The sequence below is a fragment of the Aotus nancymaae genome, unplaced genomic scaffold (genome assembly GCF_030222135.1).
Source record: "Aotus nancymaae isolate 86718 unplaced genomic scaffold, 86718_ANA_hifiasm-v0.15.2.pri h1tg000019l, whole genome shotgun sequence".
NCBI classification, from domain to species: domain Eukaryota; kingdom Metazoa; phylum Chordata; class Mammalia; order Primates; family Aotidae; genus Aotus; species Aotus nancymaae.
Window position 1 is genome coordinate 46712399 of NW_026988431.1, and position 27893 is coordinate 46740291.

The following is a 27893-nucleotide window of genomic DNA, read 5'->3' on the forward strand; positions in this document are numbered from 1 at the left end:
GAAAATCTGTTCTCACTTCATATCATACCTACTGGTATCATGAACAATAGGCAGAGAAAGAATATTCCTTTTTAAATTAAAAATAAGAATTGAATCTAAACAAATCTTTTGTTTCTTTCCTTACACAAAGAATTTTCAATCATTCCATTGTTTTTTCATGTTGTGTTTTTCTTGACATCTGAATCTTTTCCAGGATTGACAAAACACTGACTATCACACCTATTTCGGTGAGTTTTTCAATTGTTTCCCTTCCATAAGATGCCTTGAGTAATTTTCAAATTTGTAAAAGTAGAGAGATAAGTACAATACCCAAAGTAACCTACCAAGGTAAGTGAAAGGTATAAATTGAAAAACCAAAGTAATAAACATTATAAACATAAAAGGTACACTGACCTAAATTAAAACAAGGTAGACATTTTGTGGATTGGATTTCCATCAAACTCATTAACAACTTTCTTTAGTTTTTGTTGGAGAAAAACATAGATGTACTCCTAGGGTATTCTTATAGTACTACTAAAGTTATTAAAATCTAATGAACGTTACAACAATTTTGGAAAAGGAGAAGTGAGCAAACCTTTGTCTTTCTTAACCTCCTTAAGCTTCAACTGACTTATCTGCAAGATAAAAATAATACTGCTGCCTATCTGATGGCTTGTTATAAGGACCGAAAGTAATAATGCAAATAAACCTCCACTTGGTTGGCATTAATGGCTTATAAGTTTTCTGAGCTAGTCGTGATACTTGTTGATATACATGCTTTATTTCTTTTCATTCTACAAGTGATGTTTTGAGTAATATTTTGGAATGAGAATATTTATTTTTATTTATTTTTTTACAAGAGAAGAAAACAGAATCAAAGAACTAAAGGTTCTTAATCAACGTCATACAATACAAAGTGGTTAAGGTTGGAATCATCCTAAGGTCTACATGGCTTTCAGGCACTTGATTTTCTTGGGATCCAAACCAAATGTGTAAGCTTTAACATGCTTGTTTTAAGTTCATAGGAGAATATTGACTTGGTAAGTCGGCATGAAGAAATAATGTTATTGGCTTTCATGTATAGAAGAGCAATTAAAATTTATTGTGATTTTGAAAATTAACTGAGCCCAAATGAATGTTAGTTTTTAAAGTGATCTTTTTGGGAGGCTGTCTTGAGTACTCCTTCCATTGTCCAGAGTATTTGGAGACTGCCAACTCAAATAGTGATCCAAGTAAACTGGTCTGATTATTTGAGTCACATCTCGTATTTTATTTTTAAAGAAAATATTGTTTTAATCAATTTGTTTATCCACTATATTAGCTTCTGGCTCTTTCCAAACAATAAAATCATCCCCCAAAAGATCAATACTCTTCGATCTTAACTATTGAAAAGAATATAGATAGGCTCGAAATATGTCTAGATGTATGGATCCTAATATTATTTTAAGTAATGACACACTTTGGAGTACAGCTATGGTCACTTAACAGTAGGAACTTTCTCTGAGAAATGTGTCATTAGACAATTTCATCATTGTGCAAACATCATACACTATACTTACACAACCTACGTGGTATAGTGCACTACACACCAAAGCTATATGGTATCGCCTATTGCTCCTAGGCTACAGGCCTGTATAGCATGTTACTGTACTGAATGCTGTAGGCAATTGTAACACAGTAGCAAGTGAGGCATATCTTGGAGACATTGCTGGTTCAGTCCAGACCACCACAATAAAGCAAATAAAGCAAGCCACACAAATTTTTTGGTTTTCCAATGCATATAAGTTATGTTTGCCCTATACTGTAGTTTATTAAGTGTGCAATAGAACTACGTCTAAAACAACAATGAACATATATTAATTTAAAAATACTTTATTGCTAAAAAATGCTAAGTAACATGGGAGCCCTCAACAAGTCATAATCTTTTGGCTTGTTGTGGGTCTTGCCTCAATTGAGATGGCTGTTTACTGATTAAGATGGTAGAAGATTTCTCTTAGCATGAGATATTGTTTGATAGCATTTACCCACAGTAGAACTTCTTTCAAAATTGGAGTCAATCCTCTTAAATCCTGCCACTTCTTTATCAACTAAATGTATGTAGTAGTCTAAATTCTTGGTGGTCATTTCAACAATATTTACAACATCTTCACCACGACTAATTTCCATTTCAAGAAACAACTTTCTTTGCTCATCCATAAGAAGCAACTCCTCATCCATTCAAGTTTTATCATGAGATTACAGAGATTCAATCACATCTTTAAGATCCACATTTAATTCTAGTTGTCTTGCTATTTTCACCACATCTGGAGTTACTTTCTGCACTGAAGTCTTAAACCCCTGAAAGCCATCCATGAGAGTTGAAATCAGTTTTTTCTAAATTCCTGTTAATGTTAATATTTTTGCCCCCTTCCATGAATCACAAATATTCTTACTGGCATATAGAATGGTGAATCCTTTGCAGAAGGCTTTCAATTTACTTTGCCCAGCTCCATCAGAAGAATCACTATCTATTGCAACTGTAGCCTTACTTCATGTCTTATCTTGTCTTTTTCGGTTTTTTTTTTTTTTTTTTTTTTTTGAGACAGAGTTGCTCTGTTGCCCAGGTTGGAGTGCAGTGGCATGATCTTGGCTCACTGCAATCTCTGCTTCCCAGGTTTAGGCAATTCTCATGCCTTAGCCTCCCAAGTAGTTGGTATTACAGGCATGTGCCACCACACCCAACTAATTCTTGTATTTTTAGTAGAGATAGGGTTTCGCTATGTTGCAAGGCTAGTCTCAAACTCCTGGCCTCAAGTGATTTTCCTGCCTTGGCCTCCCAAAGTGCTGAGATTACCAGGTGTGAGCCACCCCATCCGGCCGTTAAATGTATTTCTTGAACCATAAGACTTAAAAGTCACAATTACTCATTAATTCATAGGCTGCAGAATGGTTGCTATGCTAGCAGACATCAAAACAGCACTTAAATCTTATATTTCTCCATAAGACCTCTTAGGAAACCAGGTATACTGTTAGTGCGCAGTAATATTTTTAAAGAAGTCTCAATGGTGAGCTTAAAATTTTCAGTAAACCATGCTATAAACAGATGTGCTGTCATCCAGGCTTTGTTATTCAGTTAACAGAGCACAGACAGAATAGATGGAACATCATTCCTCATGGCTTTAAAATTTTCAGAATGATAACTGAGCATTGGCTTCCACTTAAAGTCACCGGCTACATTAGCCACTAAGAAGGGAGTCTGTCTTTGAAGCTTTTAAACTAGGTGTTTAGTGCAGACACTTTCATCACTTACCTTAGCTAGATCTTCTGGATAACATGCTGCTGCTTCGATGTCAGCACTTCATGCTTCACTTTGCACTTTTATTTTACACAGATGGCTTCTTTCCTTAACCCTTATGAACCAACCTCTGTTAGCTTCTAACTTTTTTCCTGAAGCTTCTTCACCTCTCTCATCCTTTATAGACTTGAAGAGAGTTAGGACCTTGCTGTGAATTAGGCTTTGGCTTATAGAAATATTGTAGCTGGTTTGATCTTCTATCCATATCAACAACAAGGCTGTTTTACTTTCTTATTCTTTTTTATTTTTTTTATTTTACATAAGTGTGGAATGCTTCACTAATTTGCATGTCATTGTTACCCAGGACCGTGATAATCTTCTCTGTACTATTCCAATTTTAGGATATGGGCTGCTGAAGCAGGCACACTTTCATATTATTCTTTCGTTCACTGAAGTATGTCTTTTAATTTCTTTCAACAACTTTTCTTTGCATTTACAACTTAACTGTTTGGCAAAGAGGCCAAACCTTCAGCCTGTCTTGGCTTTTGATATGCCTTCCTCACTAAACTTAATCATTTCTAGCTTTTTATTTAGAGTGAGATATGTGTGACTCTTCCTTTCCCTTGAACTATTGGAGGCAATTGTAAGGTTTTAATTGAATAATTTTAAAATTATTGAGTCTTAAGAAATAGGGAGGCCCATGGAGAGGGAAAGAGATGTGGGAACTGTCAGTCAGTGGAGCAGTTGCAACACACACATTTATCAATTAAGTTTTTCATCTTAGTTAAAAAAGACAAACAGGGACATTATATAATGATGAAAGAAATAGTTCACAGGAAAATATCACAATCCTAAATATATATGCACCTAACACTGGAGATTCCAAGTTTATAAAGCAATTGCTACTAGACTTAAATGAAATAGATGGCAACATGATAGTGGGGACTTCAGTACTCCACAGATAGTATCAGACAGGTCATCAAGACAAAGTCAACAAAGAAATAATTGACTTAAACTATATTCTAGAACGAATGGGATTAACAGATATTTACAAAACATTCTACTGAACAACTGCAGAATATACATTCTATCCATCACCACATGGAACATTCTCCAGGATAGTTATATAGTAGGTCACAAAAAAGTCTCAATAAATTTCAAGAAAATCAAAATTATATCAAGTACTCTCTCAAACCACAGTGGAATAAAATTGGAAATTAACTCCAGAAGGAACCCTCAAAACTATACAAATACATGGAAATTAAATAATCTGCTTCTGAATGATAATTCAGATGATAATTGGGTCAACAATAAAATCAAGATGGAAATTAAAAAATTATTTGAACTGAATGATAATAGTGACACAACCCATCAAAAATAGGTTGAGTGGATACAGCAAAAGCAGGGTTAAGAGGAAAGTTCATGGCCTAAAGGCCCACATCAAAAAGTCTGAAAGAGCACAATAAGATGACCTAAATTCACACCTTAAGGAAGAAAGAAACAAGAACAAACCAAACCCAGCAGAAGAAAAGAAATAACAAAGATCAGTGCAGAACTAAATGAGATTGAAACAAAAAAATACAAAAGATAAATGAAACAACAAACTGGTTCTTGGAAAAGAAAATTGATAGACCATTAGCAAGATTGGTCAAGAAAAAAGAAAGCAACGTTGTTGCTTTAAAGTCTGTTTTGTCTGATATAAGACAGACCTGCTTGCTTTTGGTGTCCATTTGCATGGAATATCTTTTTCCATTTCTTTACAGTACATTTATGTGAGTCCTTATGTGTTAGGTGAGTTTCTTAAAGACAGCAGATACTTGGTTGGTGGATTTATATCCATTCTGCCATCTGTATCTTTTAACTGGAGAATTTAGGCTATTTACATTCAATGTTAGTATTGAGACATTAGGTACTGTTTTATTTATGCTGCTAGTTGTTGCTGGACTATCTTTCTCTTTTAAATTGTGTTATAGTTTTGTAGGTCTTGTGAGAGTTATGCTTTAATGAGGTTCTATTTGGTGTATTTTAGGTCTTATTTCAAGATTTACAACTCCTTTAAGCATTTCTTACAGTGCTGGCTTGGTAGTAGCATATTCTTTCTGTTTTTGTATGTCTGAAAAAGACTATCTTTCCTTCATTTATGAAGCTTTATTTCACTGGATACAAATTTCTTGGCTGATAATTATTTCATTTAAGGGGGCTAAAGATAGGATCCCAATCCCTTCTGGCTTATAGAGTTTCTGCAGAGAAATTTGCTGTTAATCTAATAGGTTTTTCTTTCTAGATTATCTGATCTTTTTGCCTTACAGCTGTTAACAGTCTTTCCTTTGTCTTGACTTTAGATAACCTGAAAATGATGTGCCTAGATGATAATCTTTTTATGATGAATTTCGTAGGTGTTTTTTGAGCTTCTTGTATTTTGACGATTTCTAGCAAGACCAGGAAAGTTTTCCTTGATTATTCCTTTTAATAAGTTTTCCAACCTTTTAGATATTTCTTTTCTTTCCCAGGGACATCTATTATTCTTATGTTTGGTTGTTTAACATAATCTCAAATTTCTTGGAGGCTTTGTTCATTTTTAAAATTATTATTATTTTTTTTGCCAGATTGGATTAATTTGAAAGCCTTGTCTTCATACTCTGAAGCTCTTTCTCCTACTTGTTCTAGTCTATTGTTGAAACTTTCTAATGTATTCTGTATTTCTCTAAGTGTGTCTTTAATTTCCAGAATTGTGGGGTTTTTTTGTTGTTGCTTGTTTTTCCTTTATGGTATCTATTTCTCTGGAGAGTTTTTTATTTATATTCTACATTGTTTTACAAATTTCTTTTAAGTTGATTTTTAACTTTCTCTGGTACCTCCTTAGTAGTTTTATAATCAACCTTCTGAATTCTTTATCTGGCAATTCAGGAATTTACTCTTGGTTTGGATCCATTGCTGGAGAGCTAGTGTGATCTTTTGAAGGGTGTTATGGAACTTTGTTTCTTCATATTATCAGAATTACTTTTATGATTCCTCCCATTGGGGTAGACTGTTGCAGTGGAAAGATCTAGAACTCAAAGGCTTCTGTTTAGATTCTTTTGTCCCATGGGTTGATCCTTTGATGTGGTGCTCTCCCCTCCCCCCAGGGAGGGGGCTTCCTGAGAGTCAGACTGCAGTGATTGTTATCGCTCTCCTGACTCTAGCAACCCATTGGGGCCACTGGCTCTGGGCTAGTGCTGGGGAATGTCTGCAAAGAGTCCTGTGATGTGATCTGTCTTCAGGTCTCCCAGACATTGATACAAGCACCTGCTCTGCTGGAGGTGGCAGGGAAGTGAAATGGAATCTGTGGGAGTCCTTGGTTGTAGATTTGTTTAGTGTGCTAGTTTTCTCAAATGCTGGGTATGCTAGCAGTAAAATTGTCACGTGAACAGTCTCAGGACCTCTGGTAAGGATGTTGTAGGTGCTGAAATTAGCTGTTGTTTTCTCCTTGTTTGAAACAGGATTGTTCGGTTATAAACAATGATTCAGGCCAATAGTTTTCATAGATAGAAAGACTGATAGATAGATAGATAGATAGATAGATAGATAGATAGACAGATAGATAGACAGATAATGTGTCTTTGTCTGGCTTCAGTATCAAGCTAGTTAATGCTGACTTTATAGAATAAGTTTGGAAGTAGTCCCTTCTGTTGTATTTTTTAGAATAATTTGATTAGGTCTGTTATTTGTTTTTCTTTAATCACTTGGTAAAATTCATCAGTGAAGCCATTAGTTTCTAGGCTTTTCTTTGATGGGAGAGTTTTTCTTAGGCTTTAATCATGTTACTTGCTGTTGGTTTGTTCAGGCTTTTTATATTTTCATGGTTCAATCTTGGTAAGTCATATGTGTTTAGAAATTTCTTCTAGGTTTTCTAATTTATTGTCATATAATTGCTCATAGTAGTCCCTAATAATCCTTTGAATTTTTGTGATATAAGTTGTAATGTCTCCTTTTTCTTTCCCTCTGATTTTATTTGGGTTTTCTGTCTTCTTATTCTGGCTAAAGACCTGTCAATTTTGTTGATCTTTTCAAAAAGCAGCTGTTTTGTTCATTGAACCTTTTTGTTTCCTATATTTCAATTATATTCATTTCTGCTCTGATATTTTTATTTTATTTCCTTTCTTCTACTAATTTTGGGTTTACTTGCTCTTACTCTTCTGGTTCTTGAAGATGCATGTTAGGTTGTTAATTTGAATTTTTTCTACTTTTTTGATGTAGGCACTTATAGCCATAAACTTCCCCCTGAATACTTCTTTCACTGTATCTGATAGATTTTGGTATGTTTTGTTTTCATTATCATTTATTTCAATAAATTTTTCAATTTTCATCTTAATTTCTTAATTGACACACTAGTCATTTAGGAACATACTGTTTAGTTTCCATATGTTCGTATAATTCTAGAATTGTTTTCATTATTGATTTGTTTATTCCACTGTGGTTAGAGGAGATGATTGGTATTATTCGATTTCTTTGAATGTTTTAAAACATATTTTTTACCTAACATATGGTCTGTCCTTCCGAATAATTCATGCATTGAGAAGAATGTGTATTCTTCAGCTGTTGGATGAAATAATTTGTAAATATTTGTTGGGTCAATTTGCTGTGTAGTACACATTAAGTCTGATGTTTCTTTGTTGATTGGGGTCAATCTCTCTATTTCTAATAACATTTGCTTTATATATCTGAGTGCTCCAGTGTTGGTGCATATATATTTACAATTGTTACATCCTCTTGTTGAATTTACCCTTTTATTATTATATAATAATCTTTTTTGTCTCTTCTTATAGTTTCTGTCTTGAAATCTATTTTGTATGATAAGTATGGCTACTCCTATTCTCTTTTGGTTGCCATTTGCATGTAATATCCTTTTCCATCCCTTTATTTTTAGTCTATGTGTGTCTTTGTAGGTACAGTGTGTTTCTTGTAGGGAACAGATCATTGAGTCTTGGTGTTTCATCCATTCAGCCACTTTGACTTTTGATTGGAGAAGTTAGTCTATTTATATTCAATGTAATTACTGATAGATAAGGACTTCTGCCATTGTCTTATTTGTTTTCTGATTGTTTTGTGGTCTTCTCTTTCTCCCTTTTAAAACTTTTTTATTAAAAACTAAAACACAAACACACATTTTCCCAGGCCTATACAGGGTCAAGATCATTGATATCACTGTCTTCCACCTCTACATCTTGTCCCACTGGAAGGTCTTTAGGGGCAATAACATACATGGAGCTATCATCTCCTATGATAAAAATGCCTTCTTCTAGAATACCCCCTGAAGAACGTATCTGAGGCTCTTTTACACTTTATATATATTTATTATATATATATTTATATATTACATATATATAACAGTAAATACATAAACCAGTTACATAGTCATTAATACTGTTATTGTCAAGTATTATGTAATAATGGTATGTGATAGGCTTTTATATGACTGTCAGTACAGATCTCTTTACACCAGCTTCACTGCAAACATGTAAGTAATGTGTTGTACTATGATGTTAAGATGGCTAAAATGTCACTAGGTGATATGAATTTTTCAGCTCTTTTATAATCTTATGGGGTCAATGTCATATATGCAGTTTGTCATTGACTGATACATGGTTATGTGACTTATGACTATGTCTTATGACTAAATACTTATGACTATATATTAGATTAGTGCAAAAGTAATTGCAGTTTTTGCCATCACTTTTAAGTAAGTTCCTCTTCACCTCTTTCTTCTCTCCTGATGTTTAGTTTGAAAATAACGTATCATTGAGTTTAAACACTCTGAACTAACATATTTGTTGAAAATTCTGATTTATCTAAAAACAATTTTATTGAATGCCTACTAATTGTCAGGCATTGCTCTGAGTTCTTGGGAAACAACAGTAAACAAAACAGATTTCTCACCTGTGGTGCTTACCTATATGTGCTTACACACATTATATATATTTACAAATAAATATAACAAATATCTAAAGTATATATAATGTTGGAAGATGATAAGTCCTGTAGGAAAAACAGAAAAGACAGAGCCATTTCATATGGAAAGTAGAGGCAGATTACAATTTTAAATAAAGTGATTAGGACAGACTTCATTAAGAAGGTATTATTTTTGCAAAATACAAAGAAGGAAGAAAATTAGTCAAGAGGATACCTAGAGGAAGATGGTCTCAGGAAGAGAAAATAGCTTGTACAAAGGCCCTGAGCTCTAAGAACGCTGGCACTGTTGAGACAGAATAAGGAGATCAGTGTAGTTAGAAAAGTGTAAGTGAGGCATAGAAACCTAGGGGAAAAAAGTCAGTCAGAGAAGAAAGGGCTGATCATTCTGGCCTTGGAAGCCAGTGTAAGGAGTCAAGCTTTCATTCTTTATTAAATGGAAGCCCTTGCTGTACTTTAAGCGGAGATGTGACATTATCAGTCTAGTCTTGTAGAAGGATTTCTCTGACTCCTTCATTGAGAATAGAATATAGGGGCAAAGAGAGAAACAGGGAGAACAATGTGGAGGCAAGAGATGATGGAACAGGGTGGTAGCAGTGTTCTTAACACCATGCAGCACTGCTTTAAAGAACTGTAAGTTATTCACTATAAATCATGGACTCAAAAATGTAAGTTTTTATGCTTGGTATCTGTTCATTTTCATAACTGCAGAAACATGATAGGTAAGGTACACACAGACACTAAGATTAAATATACTTTCTTTGTGAAATTAAATCACCCACGTTAAGAAAATCTAAAATGTGCCATAAAAAGAAGCAAATTGTTGGTGATAGCATTTGAAATTGTACCTTTTATTTTTACTCAGTCTGGAATATGTTGGAGTAGAAAATGTACCATGAGCAATTTGTTGTCTGAAACACTAAAGTGGCTTTCTGGCAAACTAAGATAATACATCTTCTTGTGTAAACTTATTTTAATGCATAGAATTCTTGCATTTAAACTTACAAATGCTACATTTTTCCATCTCTGTTAGTGGTGAATTTTTAACGCATATGACTAAAGAATCCAATTATACACTTCAAGGAAAGGGTACAATGAACAGCCAAAAAGGGGCTGTATTTAGAAATGCAGCAGATCTTACTTTTACCTCTAAAAGGAAAAAAATAAAGTCATACAATTGAGGATTAATGAACCATAAGCAAAGTTTAGTGAATAATTTATGTAGCAAAATAGAGTACATGAAAGAGGTATGTGAAAAATTAGCACTGTCATTTCTGGAGTGTTTAATATTGTAGTAAAATTGAAATACAAAAGGGGATGTACAGTTGGTTAAGAGAGACAATTTTGTCAGTGGAGAGTAATGATCCAAACATGCTGATGTGTTTTTGATGGCATAGAGCTGTCATGAACTTCCCTAGGTCTATAGAATATTAAGAAATTCCTAGTAAAAAGGCTTCTTTGTCTAGAAATCAAGTTAAAAATATACATGTGGCTTAAAAGACACATGTAGAGAACCTGTTAATGTTTGAGAATTTTAATTTTCTGATTTTTAAAATACACATCTTTTCACAAGCACCCTGTATAGTCAGAAATATAAATTCGCCTTGCATTACCAATTAGATGACATCCTGAAAATGTGTCTAAAGAGAACACATTTTCCCCATTGTTCTGTTATAACTGATTTACATTTAAAATGTAAAAAACAATTCCCTCAAAATACTTCCATGCATAGTTCATATGCCTTCCCAAATAACTCAGCAAAAAAAGTAATCATGATAGTCAAATATCACTTTTTTTTGATATACTTACTAAAACAAAGTGACCTTTACTCAAAAAGCACATCAGCCACAGGAACGTCAAATATTAAGATTTGCTTGACGCTTAAGATGAAAATCAGAAATCTGCTACCCAGAAATCATGAAAAAATTTGCTTTCACGTACTGCCTGATTAAATACTTTATTCGAGAGAAGACAGCTACATAAAAGTTGTTAGGAATGACTTCCAGACTTGATTTGAACACATTCACAGATATTCCTTGACTGTCTTATTTGTATCAAGAAATATTGAAGGCTGTGGGTTCAGGAATTTAAAGATTTCTTCCTTCTTTGAGTTTATTCAGTTAAGCAATATATATTTTCCTCAGGCACTTTTCTGGGACTGAGGATATAGTAGCAAATAAGATAAAGTACCTGGCCTCAAATAGTTGGAGCTGGCAATAAACAAGCAATTAAATAAAAATAGATATATTGGTAACATAAATTTCAGGTGGTAGAAAGTACAATGATGAAAAATAGAGCAACTCTATGAGAGAGTACCAAGGAGAGAGGAGTCTCTATTGTAGATGTGGCTTGCACAAAGGACCTTGCTGAGGATGTCATTTTCACTAAGACCCAAATGAATTTTATGTATTAGCCAATGGAAAACACAAGAGAAAGAAGAGTTGCAACCTTGAGGCAGGAATCTGTTTGGCATACCTAAGCCTAGCAAGAAGGCAAATGTGACTGGAACAGAATGAGGAAGAAAGGGAATGGTATGTCTGTGAGGTTGGAGAAATCATTGCGAGCCAGATTATATAGCATCATGGTAAACATTTGAGATTTTGCTGTAAACGTGATGAAAAGCTGTTGGCAATTTGACTCTAGGGACTGACTCTGTCTTATGTTTTGTAAGATCACTCAGGTTGGAATATATTTTTAAGGTAGAGTCAAACAGTGCTTGTTGATGATAAATTGAAGTGAGGTCTGCAAGAAAAGGAGGAATCAAGGGTAATGCCTATGATGTTTTTCTGAGCAACTTGTTCTGGATACATATTCTGAGATGGGGAACACTTCAAGAGTTGTGGCTTTGGTGAAGATGATCAGGAGTTCATTTGCAATGTGCTTAATTTGAGTTGCCTATTAGACATTAAAATAGAGATGCCAAAGAAGTAATTGGGTAGGTCTGGATTTTCTGAGATAGCTACAGATATACATTAGGAAAGTGTAAGCATAAGCATGATATTTAAAGCCTAATACAGAAGGAAATTACCCCAGGAAATCCGTGCAGATAAACAAGGCTTAGAAGTTTGAGACCTCAATGTTTAATGAGAAAGGAATGTGAAGTTGTAACAGCTAATGCTGTCGGAGGAGAACTAGGAAAATACTTGTGGATGTTGAAGGTTGTTCTAAGTATCTATTGATGCATAATAAATGATCCAAAAATTTAGTAGCATAAAACAATGCCTATTTTACTTGTTTATGATTCTATGGCTCAGCAGTTCAGGCAGGACAAAGTAGGATGGTTTGTTGTTTGGAACCTCAGCTGGGGTGTCTCAAATAAGTGAAGATGGCTGGTTCACAAATCTAGGACCTTAGTTCTTCTATACCCAGTCTCTCAGCATATCAGTTTGGACTCCATTACAGCATGGAGCTCTCAGGGTAGTCAAATGCTTTCTGGGGTGGTTTAGGAGTCTGAGAGACCAAAGCAGAAATTGCTGTTCTCTTAAATGTTGAGCCCAAACTGGCACAGAATCCCTTCTGCCATAATTTATTGGTCAAATCATAATTGACCTTCAGCCCATATTTGATTAAAGGAGAAATAGACCCCACCTGGTCATCTTTAATTTTTCTTGTCCATCTCTCCCACAGTGGATTAACTATTAAAAATTAGTCAGTTCACAGTGCAATCACCATTAGAATAGCGGTATATACGAAGTAGTTGAGACAGAGAGGGCTGTGTCTGAAGGATTAGGAGAAAGTGTGACAGAAGGACTTAATTTGGGTTTTACAGGCTAGATGGAGTTTGTTGGAACAGCAGTAGCAGCATGTGCAAATTCAAAGCTTCATGGAGGAGTACACTGTGCTGCTGTGCTAAGTGAATGCAAATGTGCCTGCAGTGTGACCAAGTTAGAAGAAACTTACCTAATAGACACTGGATGTCATTGGAAAGTCTTATTACAAAATTTATCCTATCAGTGAGTCAATGAGTATGAAAAGAATAGATGTTTAAAAATCATATAGGAACATATTGCAATTACATTTTGGGAAAAATCTCTCTTACTAAGTTATGGTTAGTGGGCATCAATAGGAAAAGAAAGACTTCAGAGGACTCAGCAAATATCTGATATTGGCTCTGGGGTCTGAAAAACAGTAAAGAATGACTTTTAGCAGCCCAGCTTCATAGACAGTAAGGCCTCTGGATGATCCATGGTTGCACTGCACAGTAAGCTGTCTGCAAGTTTGGAGGGTAGAATAATGAGTTGCAATTATTTACTTATCCAATCTTTGTTAGCACTTGTTAGAAGCCTGGCACTGAATTAGGATTTAGAGAAACAAAAATGAATGGTGTGGTTCCTACCCCAGTGGGTCTCACAGTCTCGTGAGTCTGGTTTGCCTCGGGTTTAGAAAGGCCTGTGGAACATCTCAGAGCCTCTGGGCAGGAGCAGGAAAGTTACTGGGGAGTACAAATGTATGTAAGTGATCTGCAGAAGCTAGTCAGGATCCAAACTGCATTTACTACATTTCCATGGATGTTCAGTTGCCTCTTCTGCCTACTCCGGAGCTTTCATCCAAGAGAAACTGGTGTTTGCTTTGCAAGGTAAAACATCGATTTAGCCTTCAGCCTAGATGTTCTCTGCTTATTGAGCCCCATAGGCAACTTCACATCTGCACTTTCATCCTGTCTCTTTCAACTCCTCTACTTTTGTAAAAAAGAACTTTCCTATTAAACACTGTTACTCTGAACAATCTCTAGCTTTTTACATTTCTAGCCAAACTGTTTTCAAAATATCTGCTATTTCTTATAGACATACTAAGTTTTTAACCCTTTTAAAATTATATTGAACTAGTCTTACCTTTTGATGTATTTAGTTTAGCAAGTATCAGGGACAGCTCTAAATTGATGCTTCAGTTTGTGGCTTTGTTATAGATGAAAGATTTGTGGCTGAAAATAGGGCTAAATCCTACTTCTTGAAGTTGCTTAGAGTCTCTAGAATCAGGCAGGCATGGATTTGGTTCTCAGTTCTTGGTAACCACATGACCTTGAGCACATTTATTCATCTCTTCAAGTCTCCTCAATCTTAAAATGGAGATAGTGTTTGGCTATAATGTGCAAGCTACCAAAGATATAATGGGATACACAAATAGACACAATCCTGGGAATACCCGTCATCTAGATTTAATATGTTAATATTTTACTGTTTTTCAGATTTTTTAAAGAAATAAATAATATATATCAAGTGAACAATGTTTTTGAAAGTTAACTGTCACTACTTGTAAATAAATTTCACTAATTTTAATATTGCCAAGTGTTTGATTTTATAAATGAAATAAATATGCAATCATTTGTTTATTCATTCGTCGTATAAGACATTAATGTGTTCCATTTTTATATTACCAAAAATTCTGCCATGAATATTTCACACATTTCTATGTGCTCACACATGATATTTATCTTGTTCTTTCTGTATATGTACCTCAATCTTGATGAATATTCTTTTTAGTTTTAAAAGTATATATCAGAGTGCCTTTGCACTTCTCTATGTGGACCAATATCTAGAAGTAATAACATTTTTTTTCTCTAGGGACTTCTGGTTGTCTAACCCAAATGCCAATTTTGTATGCGAACCCTGCCACTCTTCTAAAAGACTACATTTCCCAGGCAATTTTGCAACCAGGTATGATCCTGTAATTTCATTCTGATAAATGAAATTTAAGTGAAGTGTTGTGTGGGACTTTAGGAAAGCCTCCTTACATGGGAAAAGGTGAGCTTTTCTTCCTCACTACTTCCTTCCTAAAATTCACTAGAATGAAAATGCAATGGCTGGGAGTTTACTTTTTTAACATAAGGCCATATGCAAAACTCGTAGAGCCACAAGATAGAAGTATGGGTCCTTGATCACTGTGACGCTGCCACATCAATCCTGTCTGCCTGCCTCTAGATTCTCATTACCTTTTTTTTTTTTTTTTTTTTTAAGTGAGAGAGAAACTCCTATCTTATTTAAGGTATTATTTAAGATTTTTCTGTATGTACAGCTGAAACTACTCCTAACGGATACCCTTTCCATTTCTTTTATCTCTTATCTGTTTTCCTTGAGCTATCGTGTTGTCTTTGACCACAAGGAAAATATTGAATAGTAGTTTTCATTGCAGCCCTCCTTCTATTATTCTTACCTAGAATAGAAATGAATCAAAATCTTCTTCATTGTGTGATATTTGAGTTTTTGATATTAGAGTTTTTGTAGATCTCTTTTACTATTAAGGGAGAAGAGAATAAAAAGTGCATTTTACCAGTCTTCATACTTTATCTTAGTTAAATCAGAGAAGTAGCCATTAACTACTAGCAGATAGTTGCATAAATTAAATCTGACTGTATATAAGCTTTTAAAGGCTGTTGCTCTTTTAAAATATTTACCTTTATTTTTAATGTATGACAGGGATTATAATCCAAATATAATCCATATGTACATATAACAATATAAATCTTATCGTAATAAGATTATAGCAAAATAATATGGCATACTAGTAAAATAGTCACAATTAAAATTCCCATGTCAGAGAATTCCTAGTATTTCACAATTAAAATTCCCATGTCAGAGAATTCCTAGTATTACTTTGCAATTGACTTTTTTTTTTTTAATCTTATGAACAAGATTCTTTTTGGTTCAGTATTCAATTTTTAATGATAGGATTTCTAAACTTTGCTTTTAAAAAAGTAGGCTGGATAACTGAACACAAATAACAGAAAGTAAATTTCCAATCATGTAGTACCTATAAAGAAGGTGCTGCCTTTATTTTAAAGAAAAAGGAAAATTTATTAAAGACTTTTCAGAAGTCTTTAATAAAGGCTTATATTCTAATAAGGAGGATCAGAATATCAAAACTTCAAAAGATGGATCAATAGGAAAGATTAATATTTTGATCTTTCCAAAATATTTGCTCATTATAAATACTGCAGAGTAACATCTATCTTTTATTTCTGTTTAGAAGCCAAATACCTGTTAAGTGTTATATATGTACTCTAACATTTACTTTTAATGCATGTGCAAATTCTTCACAATCTCATTCTCTTAAAATCCAACAAAGCGCCTGCCCAACCAGGTCTTTTCTATAGTATCTTAAACACACATCTAAGTTGTTGGCCATATGTGCTAGAACTCTAACTGCTGCATTCATTTAAAGACACAGACAGGATTTGGATCAGCTACCCAATTTAGATTTTGAAAATTGTATGATCTGAACAGAAGTTCTGAACAGAACTTCAAACTCCAATGTTTTATTACACAAAGGATTTGCAGTAATGACCCCATCAAAATATTCAGGTTTATAGAAATACTACCAGTATACAAGTTTATTTGTGCTCTTAAATATAGTAATATTAGAATGCATACTCTTTCAAGTCAGCTGGATCTTTTATGTTACGTTCATGTTTCTCATCTCTTGATTCAATTACTTAGAATATAGCCTCAAGGAAGCAGATGGTAAGTGGGTGAATAAAGACCTGAATTCTAGTTCCATAATTATTTAGCTAAGTCCCAGAGATTGGTTGGTAGAGTAGGCTTTTACTTTTCCTCCCAGAGATAGTATATATGAATCCTCTCCAAGGGTGCTGATACTAATGATAATCTTCACTATACAACTCTGTTTAAGCAAAGCACATATTTCAAAAAAAAATTACCAGAGTATTTTTGTCGTTTTGCAATGAAAATAAAAAAGATCATTCCACTTCTGCAACTGAAAGGATTTCAGAGGTTATGAGGAAAGTCAAACAGAAGTTTGAAATTTTATTTCAAGAATGACCTCTTTAAGTCAATCTATATTCTCAGATGACTTGTGGCATATGTTTATATCATCCAAGGTAGAGCAGATGGATTTACTACAGGTGGGACTGAATTTGGGAAACAGGAAACTGCCACAGATTTATGCACTGACAGATCTGAGATTGAATCATGTGAAATTTCAATATTTGACTTTTTGACTTTCAAAATGACAGTTTCATTTTGTTCAACCCAACATTAATGGCTAATACTTATTAAGCACTAACGGTTTTATATGTATTTAATCACTTACTCCTAACAACTATGTATAGTAACCCTTCCCATATTAGAGATGATAAAAATGAGCCTCACTAAAAACAGGCTTGAGCTAATCATGTATTCTTCTAGATCATCTTCCCTTATGCCTGATCCCTGGCCTTTTATTTTCAAAAGTCAGTAATTTAAGAAATAAAGGGTATCCAAATGAAAGAGAGGAAGTCAAATTGTCTTTGTTTGAAGATTACATGATCTTATATAAAGAAAAACCTAGACTCTACCAAAAAATCTTAGAACTAATAAATTCAGTAAAGTTGTAGGATACAAAAGCAATATAAAAATCAGTAGCAGAAATACCTAGGAATACATTTAATCAAGGATGTGAAAGACTTCTATAAGGAAAACTGAAAAACACTGATGAAAGAAATTGAAGAGGATACAAACAAATGGGAAGACATCCCATGCTCACGGACCAGATGAATTAATATTGTAAAAATAATTCCATCCGAAGCAATCTACAGATTCAATGCAATCCCTGTAAAAATACCAATGGCATTTTTCTAAAATTTATATGGAGCTGCAAAAGACCAGGAATAGCCAAAGCAATCCTCAGCAAAAAGAACAAAGCTGGAAGTATCACACTACCACACCTCAAAATATACTACAAAGCTCTAGTTGGCATAAAAACGGACGCATAGACCAATGGAACAGAATAGAGGACCCAGAAATTAATTCACACATATACAGCTAAATGATTTGTGACAAAGGCAAGAACGCTCATTGGGGAAAAAAAATCTCTTTAATAAATGGTACTGGGAAGATTGAAATTCATGTGTAGAAGAATGAAACTAAACTCCCACTTCTCACCCTATACAAAAATCAACTCAAAATAGATAAAAGATCCAAGTGTAAGACTTGAAGCTATAAAATTACTTGAAGAAAACAGAGAAAATGCCTCAGGACATTGGTCTGGGAAGATATTTTATGAATAAGACCTCAAAAACAAGGCTGGGCACTGTGACTTACATCTGTAATCCCAGCACTTTGGGAGGTTTAGGAGAGCAGATCACCTGAGGACAGGAGTTTGACACTAGCCTGGCCAACATGGTGAAATCCTGTCTCTACTAAAAATACAAAAATTAGTTGGGTATGGTGGCACATGCCTCTAGTCTCAGCTACTTGGAGACTGAGGCAGGAGAATCACTCGAACCTGGGAGACAGAAGTTGCAGTGAGCTGAGGTTACACCACTGCACTCCACTCCTGGGAGACAGAGCAAGACTCCAACTCAAAACAAAACAAAATACAACGTATCTCAAAATAATAATAACTATTTATGACAAACCCACAGCCAATGTCATACTGAATGGGCAAAAACTAGAAGCATTCCCTTTGAAAACTGGCACAAGACAAGGTTGCCCTCTCTCACCACTCCTATTCAACATAGTATTGGAAGTTCTGACCAGGGCCATCGGTCAAGAAGAAGACATAAAGTGTATTCAATTAGGAAAAGAGGAAGTCAATTTGTCTCTATTTGCAGATGACATGACAGTAATATTTAGAAGACCCCATCGTCTCAGCCCAAAATCTCCTTAAGCTGATAAGCAACTTCAGCAGAGTCCCAGGATATGAAATCAATGTGCAAAATTCACAAGCATTTCTATACACCAACAACAGACAGCCCATTCACAATTGCTACAAAGAGAATAAGATACCTCAGAATACAACTAACAAGGGATGTGAAAGACCTTTTCAAGGAGAACTACAAACCACAGCTCAAAGAAATAAGAGTGGACACAGACAGATGAAAAACCATTCCATGCTCATGGTTAGGAAGAATAGCCATACTGCCCAAAGTAATTTGTAGATTCAATGCTATCCCCACCAAGCTACCATGGACTTTCTTCACAGCATTAGAAAAAATCACCTTAAACTTCATATGGAACCAAAAAAGAGCCTGCATAGCCAAGATAATACTAAGCAAAAAAACCCAAAAAACAAAAAACAACTTGGAGGCATCACACTACCTGACTTCAAAGTATACTACAAGGCTACAGTAATCAAAACAGCATAGTACTGGTACCAAAACAGAGATATAGACCAATAGAACAGAGACCTCAGAAGTAACAGCACACATCTACAACGATCTGATCTTTGACAAACCTGACAAAAACAAGCAATGGGGAAAGGATTCCCTATTTAATAAATGGTGTTGGGAAAACTGGCTAGCCATATGCAGAAAGCTGAAACTGGATCCCTTCCTTATACAAAAATTAACCCCAGAGTTAAACATAAGACAACACCATAAAAACCCTAGAAGAAAACCTAGGCAAAACCATTCAGGACATAGACATAGGCAAGGATTTCTTGACTAAAACACCAAAAGCAATGACAACAAAAGCCAAAATAGATAAATGGGATCTAATTAAACTTAAGAGCTTCTGCATAGCAAAAGAAACTATCATTAGAGTGAACCAGCAACCAACAGAAAGAGAAAAAAATTTTGCAGTCTACTCATGTGACAAAGGGCTAATGTCTATAGTCTACAAAGAACTTAAACAAGTTTACAAGAAAATAAAAACTCCATCAAAAAGTGGGTGAAGGATATGAACATACACTTTTCAAAAGAAGACATTTATGCAGTCAACAAACATATAAAAAAAAAAGCTCATCATCATTGGTCATTAGAGAAATGCAAATTAAACCCCCATTGAGATACCATCTCACACCAGTTAGGATAGTGATCATTAAAAAATCAGGAGACAACAGATGCTGGAGAGGATGTGGAGAAATAGGAATGCTTTTACACCATTGGTGGGAGTGTAAATTAGTTCAACCATTGTGGAAGACAGTGTGGAGATTCCTCAAGGATCTAGAACTAGAAATACCATTTGACCCAGCAATCCCATTACTGGGTATATACCCAAGTGATTATAAATCACTCTATTATACAGACACATGCACACGTATGGTTATTGCAGCACTGTTCACAATAGCAAAGACTTGGAACCAACCCAAATGCCCATCGACAATAGACTGGACAAAAGAAAATGTGGCACATATACACCATGGAATACTGTGCAACCATAAAAGAGGATGGGTTCATGTCCTTTTCAGGGACATGGATAAAACTGGAAGCCATCATTCTCAGCAAACGGACACGATAACAGAAAACCAAACACTGCATGTTCTCATAAGTGAGTGTTGAACAATGAAAACACATAGACACAGGGAGATGAACACCACAGGGCATGCCGGGGAGGTAGTGAAGGGATAGTAGGGGTGGGGAGATTGGGAAGGGATAATATTAGCAGAAATACCTAACGTAGATGATGGGAGGATGGATGCAGCAAACCACCATGGCACATGTATACCTGCACATCCTGCACATGTACCCCAGAACTTAAAGTATAATAAAAAACCCACATGTAACAACAGCAAAAATAAACACACAGGATTATATCAAGCTAAAAAGCCTCTGCACAGGAGCAAAGAAACAATTAACAGAGTGAAAATACAGTCTACAGAATGGGATAAAATATTTACAAACTAATATGATAGGGTATTAATATTCAGAATATACAAGGAATTCAAACATCTCAACAGCAAAAATAATCAGGTTAAAAAATGGGTAAATAATTTGAACAGTCATTTCTTAAAAGACATACAAATGGCTAACCAATATATGAAACAATGCTCATCAGAGAAAAGTAAGTCAAAACCACAATGAGGTATCATCTTATGCCAGTTAGGATGGCCTATTAGGAAAAAGACAAAAAATAACAAACCCTGACAAGAATGTGGAGAAAAGGGAATTCTTACACACTGTTGGTGGGAATGCAAACTAGTATAGCCACTATAAAGAATAGTGTGAAGTTTCCTCAAAAAACTACGATAGGACTGCCATATGACCCAGGTATCCCACTGTTGGGAATCTATCCAAAGAAAAGGATATCATTGTTTTGGAGAGACATTTGCACCCTCATATTTATTGCAGCACTATTCACAATAGCCAAGATGTGGAATCAACCTAGGTCCCTATCAACAGAGAAATGAATAAAGAAAATATAGCATACATATTTTTCGAAGTACTATTCAGACCTAAAACACTATGAAAACCTGTCAGTTGTGGCAACATGCATGGGCTGGAGAACGTTATGTTAAGTGAAATAAGGCAGAAACAGAAAGTTAAATATTGCGTGTTCTTGTTCATATGTGGAAGTTAAAAAAGGTTGATTTAATAAAAGTAAAAAGTAGAACAGAGAATACCAGAGGCTGGGAAGGGTAGAAGGAAGAGAGGGATGGGGGAAATTTGTTAAAGGATACAAAATTGTAGCTAGATAGAGGGAATAAATTCTACCGTTCTATATACTATAAGATGACTATAGTCAACACTAATATATGGTTTCAAATAGCTATAAGGAGGATATGGAACATTCTGATCCAAAGAAATGATGAATACATGAGATGATGAATATGCTAATTATCCTAATCTTATCACTGTATTAGTCAGTGTTTCCTAGAGGGACAGAACTAATAGGATAGATATAAAAAGGAGTTTATTAAGTATGAACTTCCCTGATCACAAGGTCTCACAATAGGCTGTTGGCAAGCTTGAGGAGCAGGAGAGCCAGTCCGAGTCTCAAAATTGAAGAACTTGGAATCTGATGTTTGAGGGCAGGAAGCATCCAACAAGGGAGAAAGATGTAGGGTGGGAGGCTAGGCCAGTCTTGTCTTTTCACATTTTTTCTGCCAGCTTTATATTCACTGGCAGCTGATTAAATTGTGTCCACCACCAGATAAAGGGTGGGTCTGCCTTCCCCAGCCCACTGACTCAAATGTTAATCTCCTTTGGCAATACCCTCACAGACATACTCAGGACCAATACTTGCCTCCTTCAATCAAGTTGACACTAAGTATTAACCATCACATTACTGTAAATGATGTTTTAAAACCTCAATGTGAATCCCATGAATATGTACAATTATTATTTGTCAATTGAAAATATAAATTGTAAAAAATATTAAGGATTTGCCTTACCTGCTATTGTTCCTGTTGTGTTGTCCCTTCCCAGAGGAGAAGAAGTGCTGAATAGTCTTACTGCTTATTACTGTTTGAAGGAGGAAAGGTAGTTAAAACTATAGAGAAAATAACAGTAGTTTCTATATTAAAAGATTTTTGCATTACGTGCAATTTTATTTTGGTTGTTTTATCATAGTCTTAATCTTAGTCATTGCTATAGTAAAAACTCAATTTTGGTTAATTAAAGCTAATATTTTTAGTATTAGTAAAGCATTACAAGAACGAATTTTTAACATTTAGCCTTTTTACAATCCCTTTGTCAGAATTACAGTGTTCCTGGAATAGGCTTCCTATATGTGTTTCAATTGGCTTATATTATATATATTTTTTCCTTAATAAGTAAAAATCATGTGTGATTAGGATACCAATGAACCAGGCTATGTAGACGCCTAACATTATGCATGTATTTAAATTACACTTTATTACTCATTTGCTTTAACAAGTTAAATCTAGCAGTATCAATCTTTTAATGTGTACCTTTTAAACTAATGAGAATTTATTTTACTGTGCTGTAGAATAAAATGTCAAATAAGGAGAAGCCACAAGTATTTATTTTATTGATGGGTCATAGCATTCTTAAAAACTATATCTAGAAATTATAAAGTTGAAATAGGAAAAAAAAAAACCTAAGCAAAAAGAGTTTAAGAAGTGCTAGATCCAGGAACAGAAAACCAAACACCACATGTTCTCACTCATAAGTGGGAGTTGAACAATGGGAACACATGGACACAGGGAGGGGCACATCACACACTGGGGCCTGTCGGGGGTGGGGGCAAGGGTAGGAAGAGCATTAGGACAAATACCTAATGCATGTGAGGCTTAAAACCTAGATGATAGGTTGATGGGTGCAGCAAACCACCGTGGCACATGTATACCTATGTTACAAACCCGCACATTCTACACATGTATCCCAGAACTTAAAGTATAATAAAGAAAAAAGAAGTGTTATATCCTTTCAGCTGCTTTCTGAAACCAGCTACCTAATATATTTGATGTAATTTTATTCCTGTCAGTTCTAGCAAAGATATGGGAAAACAAATAATTTGTAAATGCTAAGAATTGTACTTACTTCAGAGGATTATTGTAAGAATTAGTAGAGAAAGCCCAGAGCCTGGCACATAATAAATTCTCAATAAATGCATTGAAATATATTCCTGATGGCATCAGAAAAATAACAGAACTGTTACTGATACTGTACATAAAGTAAGACCTTCTTGACTGTGATGTCCTTAGAGGTTTCTGTGGCAGAGTTTGCAGAACACATAGCTTTAATGGGAGGGGAAGGACATTCAAGGGGAACAGGGAGTCAGGCCAGGTGCTGAGAATCTGATAGGATGGAGAATGCAGAGGCAGGAGACCTTTGGCCTGCCAGAGAACAGCCAAGGTGTGCAAAGCATGAAGCAACTTCCAAAAAAGCGAAGATGCACAGGCAAGATAAGTTACCAGAAAAAGAGAAAGGATAAAGGGAAAGTTCACTTAGAGGCTATTGTAGGGAGAGCAGCAAATCCCTAGCAATAAGACAGTAAGACACTGAGTAAATGACAGTTTTCCAGCTGAGCTCTTCTTTCTATAGAAGCAGAAGCAGAGATCAAGAGCAGACCCAGACACTGACAAGAAAATATCTAGCTGTTAAAATCCACTTAGAATTAGTTATCAAAATTAAAATAGATATGGTACTATTAAAAAAAGGCATTAATGCATATTATATAATTATACTGTATGATTATTCTTAAGCACACATTTATCTTATTAAAGTTTCAGTTAAGAATTCTGAGAAATGATTATATTTTTATAAACCATCTGGTTTAGCTGCAGGCAAACTCGGGGGAAAAATACATCTGATAAGGTTAGTCTTTTTCATTTCCCAACAAATCAGAACAAAGGCTGAGGAGAAGAAGGAATGTTCAGAATTGAAACAATGAATGTAAAGATACTTAAATATTAGTATATAAAATTTTTGACATTTTAAAAATTACTTGAGAACCATTTGTCTTTACCACAGTTATGTTAAATCTTCTGTCATTTTATGATATTAAGTCACATTTTGAGGTCATTAGTTAGTACATATAATACCACAGTCATTTGGGGAGCTAACAGTGGGAGACTTCATAAACTAAGGTCCTTGAACTGTGTTTCCATGAAGCATGTGGAGAATAATTAATTGAAGACTGGCACCCACATGCAATACAGTTTTCCCTCATTCTCTGCCTCCTTGTTTTTATATCTTCTGTCTCATTTTCTCCTCACTCTTTTTGATTCTAACCACTTCTCTCCCTGATACCATCATTTAATATTTACTGCTTATCTTTCCAAAACAGTACACTAAAGAGAAAACGTCAAATGTTGTAGAATCATTAATCAGTTGATGATCAACAGCAACAATCTGAATTTGTTTAATGGTATTATTGAAATTTAAAGAAGTAACTTAAGTTCAACTTAAATTATTTACTTCTCTTGGATTCTTATTAGCTTTTTTTTTATTTTTTGAGATGGTATCTGGCTCTGTCACCCAGGCTGGAGTGTAGTGGTGTGGTCCTGGCTCACTGCAACTTCTGCCTTCTGGGTTCAAGTGATTCTCCTGCCTCAGCCTCCTGAGTAGCTGGGATTACAGGTACCTGTCACCATGCCCGGCTAATTTCTGTATTTTAGTAGAGTTGGCATTTCACCGTGTTGGTCAGCCTGGTCTTGAATTCTTGACCTCAAGCAATTCACCTGCCTCAGTCTCTCAAAGTGCTGGAATTACAGGCCTTAGCCACCAAGCCTCACCTTAGTAGCACTTCTTACACAGATAATTGATTATTTGATAACATTGAATCTCTGACTTTTCTAATTCAACCTTAGAATGAAAGGTATTAGTTTACCTGTGGACCAGCAGCTGTGCACAGAGCAAAGTCTTTGCCCTTATAGAGTGTACATTATAGAAAAGGATATAGAAAAAAATTAAATAGAGAAATACAAGATATAATTTTAGGTACTGATGGGTGTTATAAGAAGAAATATAGAGAGTACTAATTGAGAAAATGATGGGCAGGAACTCGTTTTAGACAGAGTTGGTGTGTAAAAGTGAACAAGAAAGAGATGAAATGTAGAGTTCAAAAGGACAGAGCTCATGGAGGGCCTTAGAAGTCTTGGTGAGCATTTTATTCTGAGTTTGATGAGAAACCACTGGAGGGTTAATATCAGAAGATTGATAATATGATTTACACTTAAAAGGAATTTCTTTGGCTGCTGTAGAAATATGAAAATATATAAGAGGAGACAAGTCAAGATTATGCAGCAGTTAGAAAGGGAAGGACTGGGAAATGGTCAAGTTGAATGAGCTTTGTTTAGAAGTAGAGATGATGGTATTTGATGATGGTATTTGAACACCAGATGATCAGTTTAGTACTTAAAGTTATAAAAATCTTAATATGGGTTTTTGTTTAATAGGGCCTAGCTCTCATCCTCCCATATAAAGGTGATCTACCTGGCCCACCTTGTACATGGTATCACATGCAAAGAAATTTAACGTTCTAATAAATGCATTGTAAGAAATTCAAAGTTTTCTTGAGTTCTCTTGGAAAGTAACATGACCAGTTATCTTAACATCCCCTTTCACCCCCTCCTTTTCCCTCTGCTTTTTATGTGGCTCAATAGCTGCACCGTATTCCCTCTCCTCCCTCTCTCCTCAGCTCTTGCTGATTTCCATCAGCATCAGCTCATCTCTCTCTCTTTCTCTCCTCTTGTCCACTGAGGGTCTCTCCCGCTACCTATTTTGACTTGAGACACTCTTTGTGTCCTCAAAGGTGAAGTGAGGTGCTGCTCTGGGTGTCTTAGATTACTCTTCTCTGCCCATCACCCACTCAACACAGTGGAGACCAGGCCAGCAGCCACCACGGCAGCAAGGCTACCTAAGCCTCAAAGGTCAGGGAATGAGGGGAAGGGTTTGAGACTCATACAGTAATACCTGTTGCCTCTTCTACATTTATTATTAGCCAAAAGCCAGAAAGCACAGGTCTAAAACACCTGGAAATCAGTTTAACTTAAATTTGAACTAGAAATGTCAATAGGACATTTTGAGAAACAATATCTAAAAGTAATCATTTTTCTCTAAATACTTACTTGTATTCATAAATAATTGTCTTACAAATCAGACGATGATTCTTATGGCATAAGATACATCATGTGTCATTTAGGTATGTAATGTTTCAAACTTTCAACTGATTTAGACATCATTATTTTAAAATCTCTAATTTGGGGGTGGGTCTTGACTCTTCCTTATTTTGATAATTCTATTTATAAATTTTTATTTCCTTTTTAAGTTGTAGGTTTCTGTATTAATTTTTCTAAATTTATTTTTTATTCACTCAACTGTTGTAAAATATGACTGGGCTGGGCGCAATGGCTGACACCTGTAATCCCAGCGTTTTGGGAGGCTGAGGTGGGCGGATCACCTGAGATCAGGAGTTTGAGACCAGCCTGGCCAACATGTGAAACCCCGTCTCTGCTAAAAATACAGAAATTAGCCAGGCATGGTGGTGTGTGCCTGTAATCCTAGCTGCTGGAGAGGCTGAGGCAGGAGAATCGCTTGAACTCGGGAGGTGGAGGTTGCAGTGAGCAGAGATTGCACCATTGCACTCCAGCCTGGGCAACAAGAGCAAAACTCCATCTCAAAAAATATATATATAAATATTATACATATATAATTATATATAATATGTATATGTATTATACATATTACATAAAATATATAAATATACATATACTAATATTGATTAATATTTGCAAATGCAATTCTCATAAAATTTTGGACAGCTATAATTTGGTAAGACATATGTTTAATACCAAAGAGAGCAAAAGAATTATTAAATAAGATATATCTTTGTGAATGTTTTAATGAGTTATATAGTAATGATTTTTGTTCCCTATACTATACTCAAAATGTAAGTATGGTACTGTAATTGTGACTTTTTTTTTTTTTTTGAGACAGATTCTTGCTTATTCACTCAGCCTGCCGTGCAGTGTTGCAATCTCACATCTCAGATCACTGCAGCCTCCAACTTCTGGATTCAAGTGATTCTTATGCTTCAGCCTCCAGAGTAACTGAGAATACAAGCGAATGCCACCACCCCTGGATAATTTATGTATTTTTAGTAGAGACAAGGTTCTACCATGTTGGCCAGGCTGGTCTTAAACTCCTGATCTCAAGTGATCCAGCTCGATCTCCCAAAGCTGGGATTACAGGCATGAGCCACTGTACCTGGCCAGATTGTTACTTTAAAACCTCTTATTTTGACAAATAAAAGTTATCTGAACAAGGTCTTCTTTTTCTCTATTTTTTTTTCAATTATATAACCTCTTAAAAGCTTGCTAAATATTGTTCTATATGAATACATATATGAGTATGTATTTAAACCAGACATGTGCTTTCTGGCTCTTAGATAATAAGAAATACAGGAGAGGCAACAGGTTTTAGTGTATGAGTCTCCAAGCTTGCCCCTTATTCCCTGACCTTTGAGGCTAAGATGGCCTAGCTCCTGCAGTGGTTGCTGGACTGGCCTCCACTGTGCTGAGTCGGTGGTGGGTGGGCAGAGAAAAGAAATTAAAGATACCCAGAGCAGCACCT

General features: G+C 35.2%; 1 long non-coding RNA gene and 1 other non-coding gene across 3 annotated transcripts in view; one reads left to right on the forward strand and one right to left on the reverse strand.

Moving 5' to 3' along the window:
- LOC105706603 (uncharacterized) overlaps positions 1–27587 on the forward strand; it is a 105475-nt gene extending 77888 nt beyond the window's left edge. Inside the window, exons 6-8 of one of the 2 annotated variants that reach the window (XR_001104862.3) lie at positions 194–227; positions 14761–14853; positions 27258–27587. This is a non-coding gene — a long non-coding RNA (uncharacterized LOC105706603). Of the gene's footprint in view, positions 1–193; positions 228–14760; positions 14854–24777; positions 24872–27257 lie in introns of those variants that run through there. The other variant, XR_010343475.1, reaches the window with a different exon arrangement.
- Positions 3573–3676, reverse strand: LOC135275946 (U6 spliceosomal RNA). Its single transcript, XR_010343532.1, has one exon. It is a non-coding gene; the product is annotated as a U6 spliceosomal RNA (small nuclear RNA).
- Positions 27588–27893: the final 306 nt, after the last annotated feature.